Raw genomic sequence first — 19,541 nt, forward strand, 5'->3', positions numbered from 1 at the left:
GCACTATCATTTTAAAAAAACTGCATAGTTGCAGTCTAAACAACAACATTCTCACCTTTAAAGGCCTCAAAAGTACATAATGTTGCCCAACAGCTGCAATATTTGCCAAACTGTAGTGAGTTTACTGATCTGCTGTCACTCTCTGTGGGCGGAGTAATAGAGGAGGGTGAGGAGGCTGTATGAGTGCTGATATTGCAGAATATCGCATGGCTATCAGCCAAAGTTTCAATAACCAGATAAAACTGTTTGAATATTATGTTTTTTCGCGATAATAACAGCTGTTTGTGTAGCTTCTCAGTAAACCACAGCTTCGTGTTACTGCTAACTAGATATGTGCAAGTTTTTATTCCAAACTTATTTCACAACTTTTGTTTGATGATACAATAGTTGTGTGTTTATTAGTCACATTAAATCAAGGGTCACCAATCTCCGTCCTGCAGGGCCGGTGTCCCTGCAGGGTTTAGCTCCAACTTGCCTCAACACACCTTCCTGGATGTTTTAAGTACACCTAGTAAGACCTTGATTAGCTTGTTCAGGTGTGTTTGATTAGGGTTGGAGTTGAAATCTGCAGGACCTACAGGAACAAGTTTGGTGACCACTGCATTAAATCAACGAAAGCAGCCAAATCTGTTTATTAAGCAACCGATATGGGGATTTCCTATAGGTTGTTTCTTCTTGTAGTATTTGTAGTTTCTCTATGAGAGTGCCCTTTGGCATTCAGTGGAGATTTACTACTGATTACACAACCGTGCTTCCATTAGATATTCATTTTTGCTGAATAGCGATTACTATTTCATTTCAGTTAACCATGCAGGCAAATCATAGATGGATGGATCCAATATTTCCATTTTCTTTTTAATTCTTTTTTCATTCATCCTCACTGCGTAAAGACTTCATTTTCAGTTTTGATGCAGGTAAATTTATGAATACAAAAAAAAAAAAAATGGAAGTTTTAGACTCTCAAGGATCTTTAATGTGTGACTTCTGATTTAATTTTGTTGCATCGGCAGGAGGCAAAAAACATTTGGGCTCTGTCTGGAATCCTTTCTTAATCTGCTGTAAATCACAAAACACTTTTTTCTTTTTTTTTTTTTACAGAAATAAAGATACAGAACTACTCCCTTCCACCGCCAATCTTTCATTCGTGATTGTATTTCACAGAAAAAATATGTGTCATTTTTAAAGGGAGGGATTGTTTTGGCAAGAGCTCGGCGCTGCTCTCACAGTTTTTCAGCGTTTAATTGGACCCAGTTGTTCTAGAGTCCCTTCGCTCGTAATATGATTGTTTTAGTGTGTGTGTGTGTGAGAGAGAAAGAGAGAGAGAGGTTTTAACGCTGCGTCGACAGACTCGGCACTGGCAAAACTCTTGAATAGCATTTATGTGACATAAGAGCAGAACTAAACGGGGTTGGTGCTTTATAAATTGATTCCATATCAGATTCCAGCAAGCACCGTGCACTTTGTCTAACAGGCATAGTTTGCATATCCATATGAAAATTCTCCAATGCTCGTATTTACAGTTGAAGTCAGAATTATTAGCCCTCTTGTATAATTTTTCCCCAATTCTGTTTAAAAGAGAGAGGATTTTTTTCAACACATTTCTAAATATAATAGTTTTAATAACTCATTTCTAATAACTGATTGATTTCTTTGCCACAATGACAGTACATTATAGATAGGCCTGGGTGATATGGCTTTTATTAAAAATCTGCGAATTTAAATCAATTTTTGCTTGGAGTTGAAGGTTATCTTGGGGTCTAAAAAAATGTAGACTAAAGTTTAGGCCTTAAGTTCACTGTAATATTGTGTTGTAGGTCTTAAATCATTTTAAACCGGTCTTAATTTTGCTTTGTCCTACACTTCAAAAAATGTATATGATTAATTAGTCGTGACAGCATACGTTTTTAGTGCATTGTAACCAACGCTTAATTTGTAAACTGAGAGGTCCCGGAACAGATCGGGGTGACGGATTCGGCATGTTACCCAAGGATTTAGAGGTGTCGCGGACGTAGGTTAAAAGTCAGGGGTGCGGTTGGTTGTCGCGTACGAAAGTGAAGTGGGTTGGGGAGTCGCGGAAGAAAGTGAAAGTGAACAGCAGACGGGGGGAGGAGGGCAGTCGAGGAGGGGGACAAATTAAGCCCTGATTGTAACTTATTACACTAAGTTAATCATGTTCTAACTTAATTGTATGTGTTATGCAAGCTGTTTTTATATAATTATAACATAAGTTCAATGGACTGATAGGGTTTACTTGATTTAGCTTAAAGATTTAGGCAACCAGGAATTTTTTACAGTGTAGTATTCAGACCGATGTCCATCCAATCACCAACAATACATCTCACTGAAACCATATATATATATATATATATATATATATATATATATATATATATATATATATATATATATATATATATATATTTACACGTTTTATATTTATAACATAACTTTTAGACATTGTCACCGCAAATTCCCTATTAAATTTCCTTATGCGGGTGTGTTTAAATCTATATTTTATATATAAGTCTAAAATTGAATTCTTAATAGTCTTAAAAGGGGCGACGCAGTGGCGCAGTAGGTAGTGCTGTCCCCTCACAGCAAGAAGGTCGCTGGTTCGAGCCTCGGCTGGGTCAGTTGGCGTTTCTGTGTGGAGTTTGCATGTTCTCCCTGCGTTTGCGTGGGTTTCCTCCGGGTGCTCCGGTTTCCCCCACAGTCCAAAGACATGCTGTACAGGTGAATTGGGTAGGCTAAATTGTCCGTAGTGTATGAGTGTTTGATGAGTGTTTATGGATGTTTCCCAGAGACGGGTTGCTGCTGGAAGGGCATCCGCTGCGTAAAACACATGCTGGATAAGTTGGCAGTTCATCCGCTGTGGCGACTCCAGATTAATCAAGGGACTAAGCTGAAGAAAAATGAATAAATGAATGTCTGAATGGTCTCAAAAGGGTCAACTTGACTTGAAACCTGCAGAAACCCTGGGTTATTAACCTATATAACCTTATCATCATTATAATTTCAGGATATAAATAAAAAATAATATTTAAAGGGTCATTTAAAGATCAAATTTCACAAGCTCACAAGTTTATAATCGTATACAAAATTTTTTTAATAATAATAAAAATGACACTATTTTATACGATTATAGCGAAAGTAAACTAAAGTGAAAGTAAACTCATAATTCTTACTGTAAGAATACAAGGTGTAGCGCGCAGTTTCAAATGCCTGTGTCTTGCGGTGAAAACGTGACGGAGAGCTCTGAATTATGCAGTTATTTTTGTCGGGTGTGTTCGTACATCCGGGTTGTTTTTCATTTCATTTCAATAAGCGCAACATTTCTCCTCTGCTCTCTACGGGATCCCAGAGAGGAGCGTCACATGTTTTAAAGTTTTATTCAAACTAAAAAATTTTATTCAAACAAATCAACGTGAACTTCAAACTCAAGTTAATACTCAAGTTAATAGATAAAATTGATTTATCGCCCAGCCCTATTTATAGATATTTTTAAGATACTAGTATTCAGCTTAAAGTAACATTTAAAGGCTTAACTGGGTTAGTTGGGTTAATAAGGCAAGTTGGAGTAATTAGGAAAATCATCGCTTAATGATAATTTGTTCTGTAGGCAATAAAAAATATATATTGCTTAAGAGGGCTAAAGATATTGACCTTAAAAAGGTTTTAAAAGAATTAAAATCGCTTTTATTATAGCCGAAATAAAACAAATAAGACTTACTTCATAAGAAAAAATATTATTAGAAATACTGTGAAAAATGCCTTGCTCTGTTAAACATTAATTAGGAAATATTTAAAAAAGAAACAACAATTAATCATGTTAAATTCAACTACATAATGGTCTCAAATGGTGTGCAAATATGCTTGCAGATTTCCTTTTTATTATCATTTTTTTGGAGTGGCTTCAAAGGATCCAGGGAAAGGCGCCCGTGTCTTATTAGCTGCTGCTTTCAGCTGTTATTTGAATTACAAACCTGAAGATTCGCAGTTGCGCTGGAATTGTGTGGCGGAGATCTAGACACACATCTCTGCTGTCTGGCACCAGGCCATGTTTGTGTTTGAATCCCTCAGACATATTTATAGTTCAAATGAAATCAGCACTCCTCTTGTAGGTAACATTCTGTAACGTGTTATTTGCTTTGCTGTGGCAGATGGTGTTGGGGATGTGTAAAACATATGACATATTTTCATAATTGAGTCAGTTGTGGTTAGGTAGACTTGAAGGATGTGTATTTGAAAGTTGTTTTATGTGATCAGATGAGTTATGTTTTGTGTGGATTTGGTGACCTTGGAGTAACAAAACTGGTGTTGTGTTAGCTGTTGCTAATTTTGGTATATCAAGTAGTTTTATCAATTATTGTGATCAGTGAAAAGCTTGTTTATTTAGCAATTGTTTTTCAGAATCATAAATCTCAATAAAAATACCCTTATAACTGTTTTTTTTCACATATGTGCAACACATTTTTGAATGATTATTTTCATTTATTTTGTCAAAATTGCTCTAAAATGTGTAATTTTGTAAAATATGATTTCAGTTTAAAATAATAATAATAGTATATGGCACTGTAGACTGCTGAGTATTTATTAAAGTGATATAATAATAATAATAATAATAATAATAATAATATTAATAATAACAATAATAATAATAATAATAATAATAATAATAATAATTGTATACACATTTCTTTTTAAATTGCATGTATAAAAGTGCTTAACAAATAAAATATTTGATAGATTTGAAAGTCTTTCATGCATTTATTTGATGATAAAAACAATAACAATAATTATTTTTTATGTTATTATATTATTAATAATTCAAAGAAGTAATAATATTTTAAATAATAATAATAATTATTATTATTATTATTATTTATTTTAATAATTAATTAATAATTAATTATTTTTGTAATAATAATAATAATTATTATTTTTATTATTACTATTTTATTATATTAATAATAATTCAAAGAAACAATAATCGTTTAGTAATAATAATAATAATAATAATAATACTTTTAAAAATAATTTATTAATAAATTTTTTCTATTAATAATAATCATATTTATTATTATTATTAGTATTATTATTTTATGATATTAATAAGAGTTCAAAGAAAATAATAATCGTTTTAATAATAATAATAATAATTATTATTATTTTATTATTATTAATTAGTATTTTATGCTTTTATTTGATGATGATGATGATGATGATTATCCTTATTCAATATTTTGTAATAATAATTCTTAATATTATTACATTATTAATAATAATAATAAAAATAGAAATAATAATAAAAATAGTAATACAATAATAATAATATTATCATATGATATATTTAATAATAATAAGTTTAATAATAAGTATTACTACTACTATTATTATTAATATTATCATTTATTATTATTATTATTATTATTATTATTATTAATATTATATCTTTGTAATAATATTAATCCTTAATATTATTATACTAATGATAATAATTAAAATAAATAATAATAATTATATATTGTATATATTTAAAAATAATAATAAATTATTAATAAATTATTAATATTATGTAATAATAATAATAACAAGAATAAAAATAGTATATTTCTTTGAATAATTATTATCATTATTATTATGATTAATACTATTGTTATTTTTATTATTATTATTATTATTATTATTATTATTATTATTATAAATTCATTCATTAATTTTCTTTCAGCTTTAGTCCCTTTATTCATCAGGGGTTACCACAGCGTAATGAACCGCCAACTTATGCAGCATATGTTTTACACAGCGCATGCCCTTCTAGCTACAAACCATTATTGGGAAAATTATTATAAATATATAAAGTTATTTTATATTGCATGTACTTTGGTTTTTGGTTAGTTTGATAATAAAATGTTAATTGCTTAAACGCCTGCAGTAATGGCCCGGAGTAAATACATATTCAAATAAAAAAGCCATTATTTATAATTACACTTCAGAAACACACAACCTTTACTCCACTGCCTCTGCCAAACTGCACAACTGAGTCATTCTGGAAGGCAAGCTGTTCATTTAGTTTTTCCTGTATGTTTTTAGGCTCTCAAAGTGCCAGCTCCGTCGACTTGCGTTTTATGAATCACCAAGGACCAGCTAAAAATATTCCTTAATGCGCTGTAGAAGAAAAAAGTACACCTACATCTCAAATGACTTGAAAATTAATAGGATATGTTCCCTTTAAAGCGTAGTTGTAAGAGTTGAAATGTGTGGGTGACATAAATATTTGTTATTTTTCTTTAACCTTCATCTAAGCATTACAAGCAAAGATTTGCATTGTCTTTTGAAAAACTCTCAGATTTCATGACAAATGGATTTAATTTTCTAAGGCAGTGTCATCATATTTCAACTTCCACATTCAATCGGCTCGACACGTCCAAATAAATGGCTATTGTTGGCGAGTTGTAAAAGGAAGCGCATTGGATTCACTAGAGATTTTCAGTTGCACATCTGCAAGTTATTTGTGAATCAGTTCATGCCTCTTTGACAGCGCTTGTGTTAATTGCAGCAGGATGGAGCTGCGGTGCGAATGTGCAAAACAGACATCTGATAAAGCACTAGGGTTTGTAAACAGTGACAATGTGCGTCTAAACTAGCTGGATGTCAAGACGCTGTTTAAGGATTAGTGTCCGTCAAAGTTTAGTTAAAGAAAACAGGCAAATGTATTTTTAAGTGATCTGTAGGGGGTGTGTGATACGATAATGTCGTAATTGTTGTTTTTGTGATGTGCAAGCTGACATCGTTGAATATGTCACTCATCTTTTTTGAACAAAATCACATTTTGAGAGTCGAGAAGCATTGGCTGCTTGAGGAAGCCTTTTAGGATGCACTTTAAATGGCAAAATATTTCAATTATAACATTATTATGACAGTAAATAATATTTGATTATCAATTTTCAAGACACTTCTATACAGCCTAATGTGACATTTAAAGGTTTAACTAGGTTAATTAGGTTAACTAGGTTAGGGTAATTGGGCAAGTTATTGTATAACAATGGTTTGTTCTGTAGACTATCGAAAAAAAAAATAGCTTAAAGGGGCTAATGATTTTGACCTTAAAATGGTTTATAGGCCAAAATAAAACAAATAAGACTTTATCCAGAAGAAAAAAAAACTTTATCAGACATACTGTGAAAATTTCCTTGCTCTGTTAAACATAATTTTGGAAATGTTTAACAAGGAAAAAAAAAAAAAATGGGACTTCAACTTATATATATATATATATATATATACAACAGTTCTGTCTGGTTCTCAAATCTGATTGGCTGATAGCCGTGCGATATTCTGCAATATCAGAACTTCTACATCCTCTTTACCCTTTGTGTATTACTCCGCCCACATACAGCCAGCAAAAAGTAGACACTGCAGATCTAAAGTTTAAAAGATGCACGCTCAACTGTTTAACTGTCAGCTTATGATTTGAATCCGGAAAAAAGTAGTTCCTCATACAAAAGGGTTCTTAAGACTCTCCATGTTTGATTTTGTTTTTATATACACAATTATGCCGTCAAACTGTTGTATAAATGCAATATCACACTCGTAGCAGTGCGATATGGCTGTATATCGGCACTGGTGGGGGCACTAACGCACGCCTCCCAACAGTGCCGATATACAGCCATATCGCACTGCTACAAGTGTGATATTGCTCATATATATATATATATATATATATATATATATATATATATATAAAACCAAGTACTTTTGTGCTTTTGTGGTTTTTGCATCCGAACTCTTTCCATCTGAAATTTTCGTCTAAAATTAGCTTTTTTCTTAGGCATCTGTGTGTAGGTTTAGTCATTTCCTGAAAATGTTCTTTTTATGGCCTTTAAACTGAAATAACTGAACACAATAATACGAAGCTGAGAATTCAGATTGCACTTAGTGTTTTTTCCATCTGAACTCTTCATATTTTTTTTGTGTATTGTGTAGATTTTCTCAAGTACTTGTCTTGTGTAAGTCATCCACCAATACCTAGTAGTGTTTTAAGTGTTATTTATTTACCAGTAACAGGCCTAAACCAGATACCGGCACAAAAAAACATTCAGCAAAGCATTGCTCAATAATAAAGATTTTTAAAAAAGATTCCAAAAGCTGTAAGGATGTAATTTGTTATCAGTACTGCACAAAAGTCCAGTACATGTTTATTTTTTTTATTAATTCCACAAATCAAATGAGATTGCTTAGAAGTAACTTGTATTTTTAAAGTATGTCTATCATCAAATGATCCAGAAATAGACCTGAACAAGTAGTTATTTAATAATAAATGTACACAGCAAATAGTCTAACATTGTTTTGCCATGATATAAAAACTCATAAATGATTTGGATTCATCTTGTCTGATTAATTTCTAGGTTCAAGTGTGCTTCAGTTGTGAGAGGAACATTAGTTAATATAAAGCAGTTTGTACAGCATTGTTGTACAGTTAAGCATTAGCAGTAGTTATAGTTGTTAAGCATTAGCAGTTGTTATATCTAATATTATAGGGTATTACAATGATCTCTCAGTGTTTTCATAAGCCCCTTTCACACATACAGACCTTTCCGGAAAATTGCCGGCAATTTTCCGGAAAGGTTGTATGTGTGAACAGGTCCTTTTTGAAAATACCGGTAAATTCGTTCTGGCTATTTTCCGGAAAGAGAAGTTGTAACATTACCGGCAATTTGCCGGAATGCTGCGCTGTGTGAATGCAGAAGGAAGATTACCGTAATAAGCGCGTGCACGTCTAGAACGTGCTGACGTGAGACGTCTGCTTTAGCCAATCACAACAGTCAGACGCATTCACGTCCGCGCGGTTTGTGAGGATAAAAGCCTTTGAATATTTTTCCAGACACATTTAGCTGCTAGAAGTTAGTCAGATCACGTTTATATGTTCTTCTTAATGCCAACTGTGTAAATAATCATCGATGAGATGCTTACGATAAGCCGTTGTTTGTTTACCTTCAAGCTTTGCGTGCGCCTATGAGCGCCTGCACAATTATGAACATCTCGACATGCGAAAGTGATCCTGCTAAAGTTGTTCACAGTATTGATCATCCACAGAGTTTGTAATTTAGTCAAATGTTTACAAATACAAGCGCAGCCGTTTAAAGCTCATTTGTGGTGAATGATGTCAGAATTTACCGGTATTTTGGAATGGATGTGTGAATGCTCTTTTCCGGAAAATTTCCGTAACGTCCTCGCCTGTGTGAACAGCGCTTTTTTCAATATACCGGTAAAGTCGTTCCGGAAATTTTCCAGAAATTTACCGGTATCACTGTGTGAAAGGGGCTATAAATGAATGAAATAGATTACCACATAATTGATATGTATCATTATTACTTTTTTAGATTTTGATTTAAAAATTACAAATGATCTATTTATTAGATTGGTTGTCAAGTCAGTTTTATTGTCAAATATGCTAACAGTTCTGATTTTATAAACATTTTTCATAAATAAACAAATAAATAGTGGACATTATATTTATATCATTTATTCTTTTCATTTTAACATGTTTTTTTTTGTAGAAAAAAACACATAAAATTTAGCATGAAATGACACTTTTTTACTTTTTGATTCTTCCCCCCTCCTTCTCCCAAAGCATCCAAATTCAGTTGTACCTAATGTGTTGTGGGCTAAGGCAAAGAAAAACATAGTGTATTCCAGATACAAAAATACACATATACACATATCAGTCAATTAACCAGTAGCGTGAGAGGTATTCGCTTGTGCCGTTGTATGGTTTTGTTTCAAAGATTGTATAAACAGATCCCAAATTTTATGGTACCCCTTTAATTTATTTTATACTGTAGGTGATTATTTTTAGTGCAATGTAATTTGTCTAACGGTTTAGCTAGCGGTTAATAGATGGACTTTCTATGTTCTTCCAATAGAGTGCTATCAAACGCTTTACAATAACAAGACACACGTCAATCATTTTAGTTTGATAACCTGGTAATGACAAACTTACAGGAAATAAAAATCATTTATTTTTATTTTTTAATTATCTGTTAATCATCCACTGCATAAAAAAAATATATGCTGGATAAGTTGGCGGTTCATTCCGCTGTGGCAACCCCGGATTAATAAAGGGACTAAGCCGAAAAGAAACTGAATGAATGAATGAATGAATTAATTAATTAATTAATTATCTGTTTAGATTAAAATTTAATTCAATTTACAAGTTTTTTTTTTTTTTTGCTATTTTAATAAATTTTTTTTCTGTCATTTTAATTTCGTCATTACTTGTCATTTTATTTACCTAACAAATAAATAAATCATAAGCTTTTAGTTGCATCATAAATAAGTTTCATTAATATTTGTATTATAACAATTAACATTTTGGACATGACTATAGAAGGCATACGAATCAAAAAAGAATTTGAGTCACATAGAAGAGGTAATCTGAATAAAAGATTACCACAAAGAGAAGCGTTCTGGATTCATAAATTAAAATCACTTACACCAAGAGGAATGCATGAGGAATTGGACCTTTCGGTGTTTCTTTAACTGTTTGTTGTTTAGCTGTAGGTGACGCAGTGGCGCACTAGGTAGTGTTGTCGCCTCACAACAAGAAGGTTGCTAGTTTGAGCCTCAGCTGGGTCAGTTGGCGTTTCTGTGTGGAGTTTGCATGTTCTCCCTGCGTTCCTGGGTTTCCTCCAGGTGCTCTGGTGTCCCCTACAGTCCAAAGACATGCTGTACGGGTGAATTGGGTAGGCTTAATCGTCCGTAGAATATGAGTGTGTATGGTTGTTTCCCAGAGATAGGTTGCAGTTGGAAGGGCATCCGCTGCGTAAAACATATGCCGGAGACATTTAAATAAATCCGGCGACTCCGGATTATTAAAGGGACTAAGCCAAAGAGAAAATGAATGAATGAATGTTTAGCTGTAACATTGTGAATCATGGATTTTGAACATGTTATGATACAAATAATGTAATGAAATTGTATTTTTTTTAAAGTTTTAGACTTTTAGAATTTCATTGCATTGATGTAGACATGAATAAGTCAAAGATTGACATGCCGTATTCCTGTGAAATAATGTTTTTGAAGGTGAAGGTAAATATTTCTTGTGTGGTTAATTATGGTATATTGAAATGAAAATGAAATTGGTTTTAATTATCGAGTGGCCATCTATTGACGTAATGCGATTGGCTGAGGGACAAAAGGGTGGAGTGAGAGGATTGTGTCACACAATGTGGAAGGCATTGTGACGAAACGTCTGTGTTTTGAATCACCTGAAAAATGTAAAATAAAAATGATACGAATGAGTGCGAATCATTACTCAACATTATTCAATTAATTAATTAAAATCTGCAATTTTTATTTACATTTATTCCACGTATGTTAAAAAACAACCTCATATTTATGGATTCGCACAAAATACTAGGTTAAAAAGTAATACACACTAATAAAAATATTGCTGTATGAATATATATTTTAAAAGTTGTATCACCCAGTCCTAGTTTGAGCTCTGAGCATGATCAATTATTCAAGCTGAATTCTCGATTTAACTTTTAACTCGACTTAAAAAGAGTTTCTAAGGATCTGCAAGGCCCTTTTTTTCCACATTAGCAGGTCAATAATTAAATGGCGGTGCGAGCAGGTGTACAAATCAGCGGTGACCTGCTGAATTCTTGAGCTGACCTGTGCTTCAGTGGAGTGAGACGAGCTCAGCGGGGCACTGATCCAGGGGTCCACGTCTGCACCCCTTCACCCTGATCCTCAGACAGCGCAACTAAAACAAGCACGGCTTAAATCCAGTAAATCAAGGAAACCTGCAACATATTTTGTCCCTTTTAATCAGATGTAAAATAAATCTGTTGGGGTGAAGGGTGACAATTCAACCGTCTCCATTGAGTTTCTGTTACAGGAAGCAGCCTCCTTGTCATTTCTGACTTGTAACAAAAACAGAACAATGTCTAAAAACCTGCTTTGTGACATGGTGTACAGTAGCCAACTTAAAAAAAAAAAAAAACTGGACTAAGCTTTGATTATAAGCCTTAATAATCTACTGAACCGTTAAAGCCAACATTTAAGGAGGCAAAAGTGGAAACAGGCAATAAGATGTGAATCATTGGCAGAAAGAACGGGTAAATTGTGAGATTCTGACAGTCAGACTTTGTGTAGTAAACATTTTGGCAATGAAAAGTCAAATATTTCAATATCTGTTTTATATATTATGTTTCTATAAGTTAAGTTAAAGCATTTTTGATGCAGCCAGAAATGCAACTTGTTGGAATTTGGATAAAGCAGGAACTTATGCAGTAATGCTATGAAAATGCCATAGCTACAGTAGCTAAAAGGGCTGCACGATATTGTAAAAATTACACATTGCAATATTTTTTTATTCTGCAATAAACAGTTAAAGTCGGAATTATTAGCCCCCCTGTTTGTTTATTTTTTTCCGATTTCGGTTTAATGGAGAGAAGATTTCTTCGACACATTTCTAAACATAATAGTTTTAATAACTCATTTCTAATAACTGATTTATTTTTGTCATGATGACACTAAACAATATTTTACTAGATATTTTTCAAGACACTTCTATACAGCTTAAAGTGACATTTAAAGGCTTAACTAGGTTAATTAGGTTAACTAGGCAGGTTAGGGTAATTAGGTAAGTTATTGTATAACGATGGTTTGTTTTGTAGACTTTCGTAAAAGATTTTAGATTAAAGAGGCTAATAATTTTGTCCTTAAAATGGTGTTTAATTAATAACTGCTTTTATTCTAGCCGAAATAAAACAAATAAGACTTTCTCCAGAAGAAAAAATGAAATGCCCCCTTTAAAACCTTTGATTGATCTTTTTCATAACACCACTTAATAATGAATGAGAAAACCAATCTGTTTAGTTCATTTTCTCTCTCTTTCTCTGTATTATTGTTTTATTTGTTTCTTCCTAAATGAATTTACATTTTCAAAATGTATGACCAACTTCCATTATTCGATAACTTCGTTCGATAACTTATATTTTATATTTCTGAAAGTATTTAGTTAGTTGTTTTTATGGATTACATAATTAAAAGAAAACAAACAACTTTTTAATTTTTTTTTTATTTTAGCTTTTTGTTTTGTTTAGTCATGTTTTGTTTTGTTTTAGCTTATTTTGTTTTGTTGTAGTTTTTTGTTCTGTTTAGTCATGTCTTGTTTCGTTTTAGCTTATTTTGTTTTGTTATAATGTTTTGTTTTGTTTAGTCATGTCTTGTTTTGTTCTAGCTTATTTTGTTTTGTTGTAGTTTTAGTTTTGTTTGTTTGTTTTATTTTAATTTTAGGTTTTTGTTTTGTTTTGTCATCCTAACAAAAAAAATATTTATTATTTTATTTTATTTTGTAATTTAGTTATTTAATAATGTTTTATTTAATTGTCTTAAAAATGTTAAGATTTAAGATTTAATAGCTAAAAAGTTGCATTTTATTTAAATTAAATTTAATATTATTTTATTATCCATAATCACACGTAAATTGTTGCTTTATTTTTGTATTTTATTTTATTTTAATTCATTTTATTTCATCCACCATTTACAAGTATGCAGTTATTTTATTTTATTTATTTTTGTTAACGTTTTATTTTTTAAATGTGATATTACAAAATATAAAAATTTAATAAAAATAGGTGTAAAATAGAATAATAATTGGTGGATGAAAAAATAGCTATTGAAGAGGGTTGGATTGTTTCCCCCTTGGTGGGCGTGGCTTTCAAATTATGATGTGTTTCACTCTGTCTCTTTAGTATGTCCTTTTTACGTCATTTAGGGAGGGAAAGGCTTGCCTGGAAGTAGCTGGACTGTTTTTTTCCCATGTTTTTAGGGTTGTTAGATGCACCAGGGACCCGATTACAGTATTATACTTAAACATGGAAAAAATCAGATTTTCATGATATGCCCCCTTTAAAACCTTTGATTGATCTTTTTCATAACACCACTTAATAATAGATGAGAAATCCAATCTGTTCCGTTCATTTTCTCTCTCTCTCTCTTTTATTGTTTTATTTGTTTCCTCCTAAATGAATTTACACAATGCAGCAATATTTCAGTCCGAGCTTCAAAGCGGAGCAGGCCACATGATCTCATTGTAAAGTTTTTGCTGTGTCGCCATCAGGATTAACAGTGTTTGACCCACTTAGCTTTATAGACGTGTGAAAACAGATGCCTGTGCGCTCCGATGGTCATTATGAAGAGGTTCGATTCATTTTTCTGCGCCACCACATTTGGAGGTGTGCAATCTCGAGGCACTCACAGCCGTTTTCTATTTACACTGGTGGTTAAAAAAAGGTGATTTAAATTAGTGGGTTTTGCTCCATGACCCAGATTTGTGGTTGTTAGTGAGCTGCAATCTTAACACCATACCAAAATGAAAAGTGCATTTATGCCGTGTGTATTTTTGGTTTCCCGACTGCACATATATTTGCGCTTGGACATATTTGCCTTTATAGTTTATTTTTTGCAACATTCAAGGTAAACACATATGATATGTGAAGTGTATATTTGACATGCCTATGTGTATTACTTTATGATATTTGTAATTTGCTACTTTAGCTGTGTATATTTATTGTTCGTTAATTTGTTAAGTTCATGTTATTTTTTTAGTTTGCTTTAATAGCTTCTCCTTATTTCACAGTTTTTACTCTTATTTACTTTATACACACACACACACACACACACACTCTCTCACCGACCACTTTTATTAGATACACCTTACTAGTACCAGGTTGGACCAGCTTATTGCCTTCAGAACTTCCTTGATCCTTCGTGGCATTGATTCAACAAGGTACTGGAAATCTTTTGGTCCACATTGACATGATAGCATCACGCAGTTGCTGCAGATTTGTCAGCTGCACATCCATGATGCGAATCTCCCGTTCCACCACATATGAAAGGTGCTCTATTGGATTGAGGTCTGGTGACTGTGGAGGCCATTTGAGTACAGTGAACTCGTTGTCATTTTCAAGTAACCAGCCTGAGATGATTTGTGCTTTATGACATGGCGCGTTATCCTGCTGGAAGTAGCCGTCAGAAGATGGTAAACTGTGGTCATAAAGGGATGGAAATAAAAGATTTGTGGAGTGTTTGATAACTTATATTTTATATTCCTGAAAGTATGTAGTTAGTTGTTTTATGGTTTACATAATTAAAAGAAAACAAACAATTTTTGAATTTTTTTATTTAGTTTTTTGTAGTTTTTGTTTTGTTGAGTCATGTGTTGTTTTGTTCTAGCTTATTTTGTTTTGTTGTAGTTTTTAGTTTTATTTAATTTTTTGTTGTAGTTTAAGTTTTTTTAAATTGTAGTTTTTTTTTGTTTTGTTTTGTAATCCTAACACAAAATTATTTTATTTATTTATTTATTTTATTTGACTTTTATGTTTTTTTCTTTTTTTTCTTTTTTTAGTTAGTTATTCAATTATTTATTAATATTGTTTTTAATTGTCTAAACCATGCACAGCTATAAAGTTGCATTTTATTTAAATTAAATTGTATATTATTTTTTATCCATATGCACACCGAAGTTGTTGCTTTATTTTATTTGCATTTTATTTTATTTTATTTTTTTTGTATTTTATTTATTTTAATTTATCAACCATTTCCAAGTATGCATTTATTTTATTTTATTTATTTTTGTTTTTGTTTTGTTTTAGTTCTTTTTGTTTTGTTGTAGTTTTAGTTTTTTCGTTTTATTTTCGTTTTTGTTTTGTTGTGTCATCCTAAGACAAAATCATTTAATTGTATGTTGAATTTATTGTTGTTGTTTTTTTATGCACGTCTTGTGTTCCCATTTTAAGGTCATGGCCCTTCAGATTATTTTGATTTGCAATATTTTATGTTCCAGAAGGATGAAAACCTGAAGGAATGCTTGCAAGTTATCCGGAAATCATAGATTACTCATTCATATCCTTCCATTAGCTGTTTTATTAAGGCCAAACCCCATTACTTTGTACATCTTGATAAGTTCATAAACCTTTTCATATGGAACAGTTAAGAGAGCTAAAGTAAAGTTCCACTTTGCTCCCATTACTCTGTCAGTGAGAGAGATAAATTGTCTGCTTGACAGCGTGACAATGGGACCTATTCTATAGAAGCAGGGGGGAAAAAAAGCCTGAAACCTAAAAAGAAACAGGCCTACTTAAAGAGGACGTAATTAGACATGGTCTGTTCAGCAGAAAGTTAGTGCTGCCTGCAGATTGGCCAGAATGAAGGACAAGGGTATTTTATTTTTATTCTATTATTCTATCAAAATTTTTTTCTGCACAAGTGTACAGTTATTTGGATTTTATTTCAATTTATTTTTAAATTATTTTATTATCTGCACAAGTGAACAGTTGCTTTATTTTTATTTAATTTTTTAATTTAATTTAATTTTGTTTTATTAACCACGCACAAGTAGAGTTAGTTGCATTAAATTAAATAAAATTTTATTTTATTTATTTTATTTTATTTTATTATTGTTATTTAATTTAATTATTTTAACTATGCACAGCTATACTTTTAGTTACATTTTATTTTAATTTATTTATTTTAAATATTATTTTATTATCTATGTGCACGCGTTTACAGTTGCATTTATTTTGTTTTATTTTATTTATTTATTATTTATAATTATTTGATTTTATTGTCTTAACTATGCACAACTACACAGTTAGTTGCATTTAATTTAATTTATTATATTATTAGTTTATTATCTATATGCACAATTTATTATCTATATGCACAAATGAACAATTGCATTATTTTATTTCCTTTTATTTTATTAACCATTCACAAGTATACAGTTAGTTGCATTTTATTTTATTATTTTATTTTACTTTATTTTATTTTATTGACTATGCACAATTCTACAGTTAGTTGCATTTTATTTTATTTTACTATTTTTATTTAATTTTATTTTAATTTTATTGTTTTTTCTTTTGTTGTCTTAACAATTCACAACTATACAGTTAGTTGCATTTTATTTTAATTTATTTTAATATTATTTGATTATCCATATGAGTGAACACAGCAGCACGGTGGCGCAGTGAGTAGCACAATCGCCTCACAGCAAGAAGGTCGCTGGTTCGAGCCCCAGCTAGATCAATTGGCATTTCTGTGTGGCGTTTGCATGTTCTCTCCAAGTTGGCGTGAGTTTCCTCCGGGTGCTCCGGTTTCCCCCACAGTCCAAAGACATGCGGTACAGGTGAATTAAATAAGCTAAATTGGCCGTAGTGTATGTGAGTGTGTGCAGGAGTGTATGGGTGTTTCCCAGTTTTGGGTTGCAGCTGGAAGGGCATCCGCTGCGTAAAACATGTGCTGGATAAGTTGGTGGTCAATTCCGCTGTGGCGACCCCAGATTAATAAAGGGGCTAAGCCGAAAAGAAAACAAATGAATAATTGAACAACTGAACAGTTGCAATATTTTATTTTATTTATTTTATTAACCGCACACTAGTATACAGGTAGCTGCATTTTATTTTTTATGTCATTATTTATTATCATTGTGTTTATAGGCTTAACTGTGCACAACTATACTGTTAATTGCATTTTATTTTATATTATTAACTATGCACTTCAATTAGCTTCAATTATTTGTATTTTGTATTGATATTCTAAATACACACATGTAAATAACAGTGTTATATACACCTGCATACTTAGTTTTATTTATCAACCATTTTATTAGTCTATTATTTTATTAGTTTATTTAATGTCTATAGTTAGTTTAAATTAATTTTAAATTTTTTATTATATTTTTTCAACCAAGCATGCAGTTAGTTTAATTAATTTAATTTAATTTAATTTAATTTAATTTAATTTAATTTAATTTAATTTTATTTTATTTTATTTTATTTTCTTTTATTCTATTTTCTTTTATTTTATTTTATCAATCATTTACAAGTTCGCAGTTAGTTTTATTTATTTATTTTAAGTTTCTTAATTTAAGTTAATTTTATTAGTCTATTATTTTATTAGTTTATTTAATGTCTATAGTTAGTTTAATTTAATTTTAGATTTTTTATTATATTTTTTCAACCAAGCATGCAGTTAGTTTAATTAATTTAATTTTATTTTATTTTATCAATCATTCACAAGTTCGCAGTTAGTTTTATTTATTTAATTTAAGTTTCTTAATTTAAGTTAATTTTATTACATTTATTTATTGTAGTTGACTTATTGTATTTATTTATTTTATTTTATCTGTACAAGCACACAGTTAGTTGAATTTAAATTGATTTTACATTATTTTATGATGTTTTCTCAATCAATCTCAAGTACACAGGTAGTTACATTTAATTTTATTTTATTTGTAAACAAGTATACAGTTAGTTACATTACACTTACTCAATTTAAGTTAATTGTATTAATTTTATTACATTTATTTATTGTAGTTGAACAACTTTTATTTTAGTTTATTTTGCTAACACATTATTATATATATTTTTACAATTATTTTAAGAAAAGAAGAAAAGATCTGATCGTTTCTCAGCTTTATTGAATCAGACTTGGGCAAACAGTGTAAAGGAAGCGTTTGGTGAATGTTGTCTGTTCGCTCAGTCAGAAAGTGCAGGATCCAGAGCTCTGCCAAACACCAGCGCATCTGTTCCCCAGATTCCCTCTATAACCGCGACCCTTCTGTTATCCTCTGCCAGATCACAAGCAAAGCTCTTGCTGCAATTTTATAAACTAATAATGTAAGCAAGTCTGCCTGGCCAATTCTGCTTTACTGCCGTGACGCATTACAGTGGGATAACTCTCCAAAATACAGTATTTACAATTGCGCAAGCTAGAGTGTTTTACAATATGCAGTTGAATAAAAGTCATGAGCCCTCCTGTGAAATTTTTTTTTCTTTTTCAAATATTTTCTACATGATTTTTAACAGAGCAAGGAACTTTTTCACAGTATTTCTTATAATATTTTTACTTCTGGCTTTTTTTTTGTCAAGCACAATCACCTGTATAAGGCGCACTCAAAATTGCATAATGTTTTAAGGTTTTAAATAAACAATGGTTGACAACAGTTGAAAATAGATGGATGGATGATGATGATGATGTTATTATTATTATTATTATTATTATTTATGAATAATTATTTTATTTTGTTTAGGTTTTATTCTATTTTTATTACATTTTATTTTAATCAAAAATAACTTCTTTTATTTGGTGAAAACTGATGGATGATAATATTAAAAATATCAATAATAATAAATAATTAATCAAAATATTTTTTATTTTATTTACATTTTAATTTAATTTAATTTAATTTCTTATAAAATTTTAATTTATTTAATTTATTAAAAAACAATTGTAACTAAAATATTTTATATGGTTGAAAATGGATGGAATGATGATGTTATTATTATTAGAAAAATAAATAATAATTAATTAAAATATTTTTTATTTATTTATATATTTTTAAGTTTTATGAACAAATGTATTTTATTTTATTTTAATCAACAATAACTTATTTTATTTGGTTGAAAATGGATGGATGATGCTATTATTATTATTATTATTATCAATAATAATGATAATAATAATAATAAATA

At 30.6% G+C, this 19,541-nt stretch overlaps 1 protein-coding gene across 2 annotated transcripts in view; it reads left to right on the forward strand.

Annotated features, from left to right (window-relative positions):
• Nucleotides 1-19,541, forward strand: part of arid5b (AT-rich interaction domain 5B) — a 255,016-nt gene that overhangs the window by 19,779 nt on the left and 215,696 nt on the right. The gene's annotated exons all lie outside the window — the stretch shown is intronic.

Source organism: Danio rerio, chromosome 12, assembly GCF_049306965.1.
Source record: "Danio rerio strain Tuebingen ecotype United States chromosome 12, GRCz12tu, whole genome shotgun sequence".
Taxonomy (NCBI): domain Eukaryota; kingdom Metazoa; phylum Chordata; class Actinopteri; order Cypriniformes; family Danionidae; genus Danio; species Danio rerio.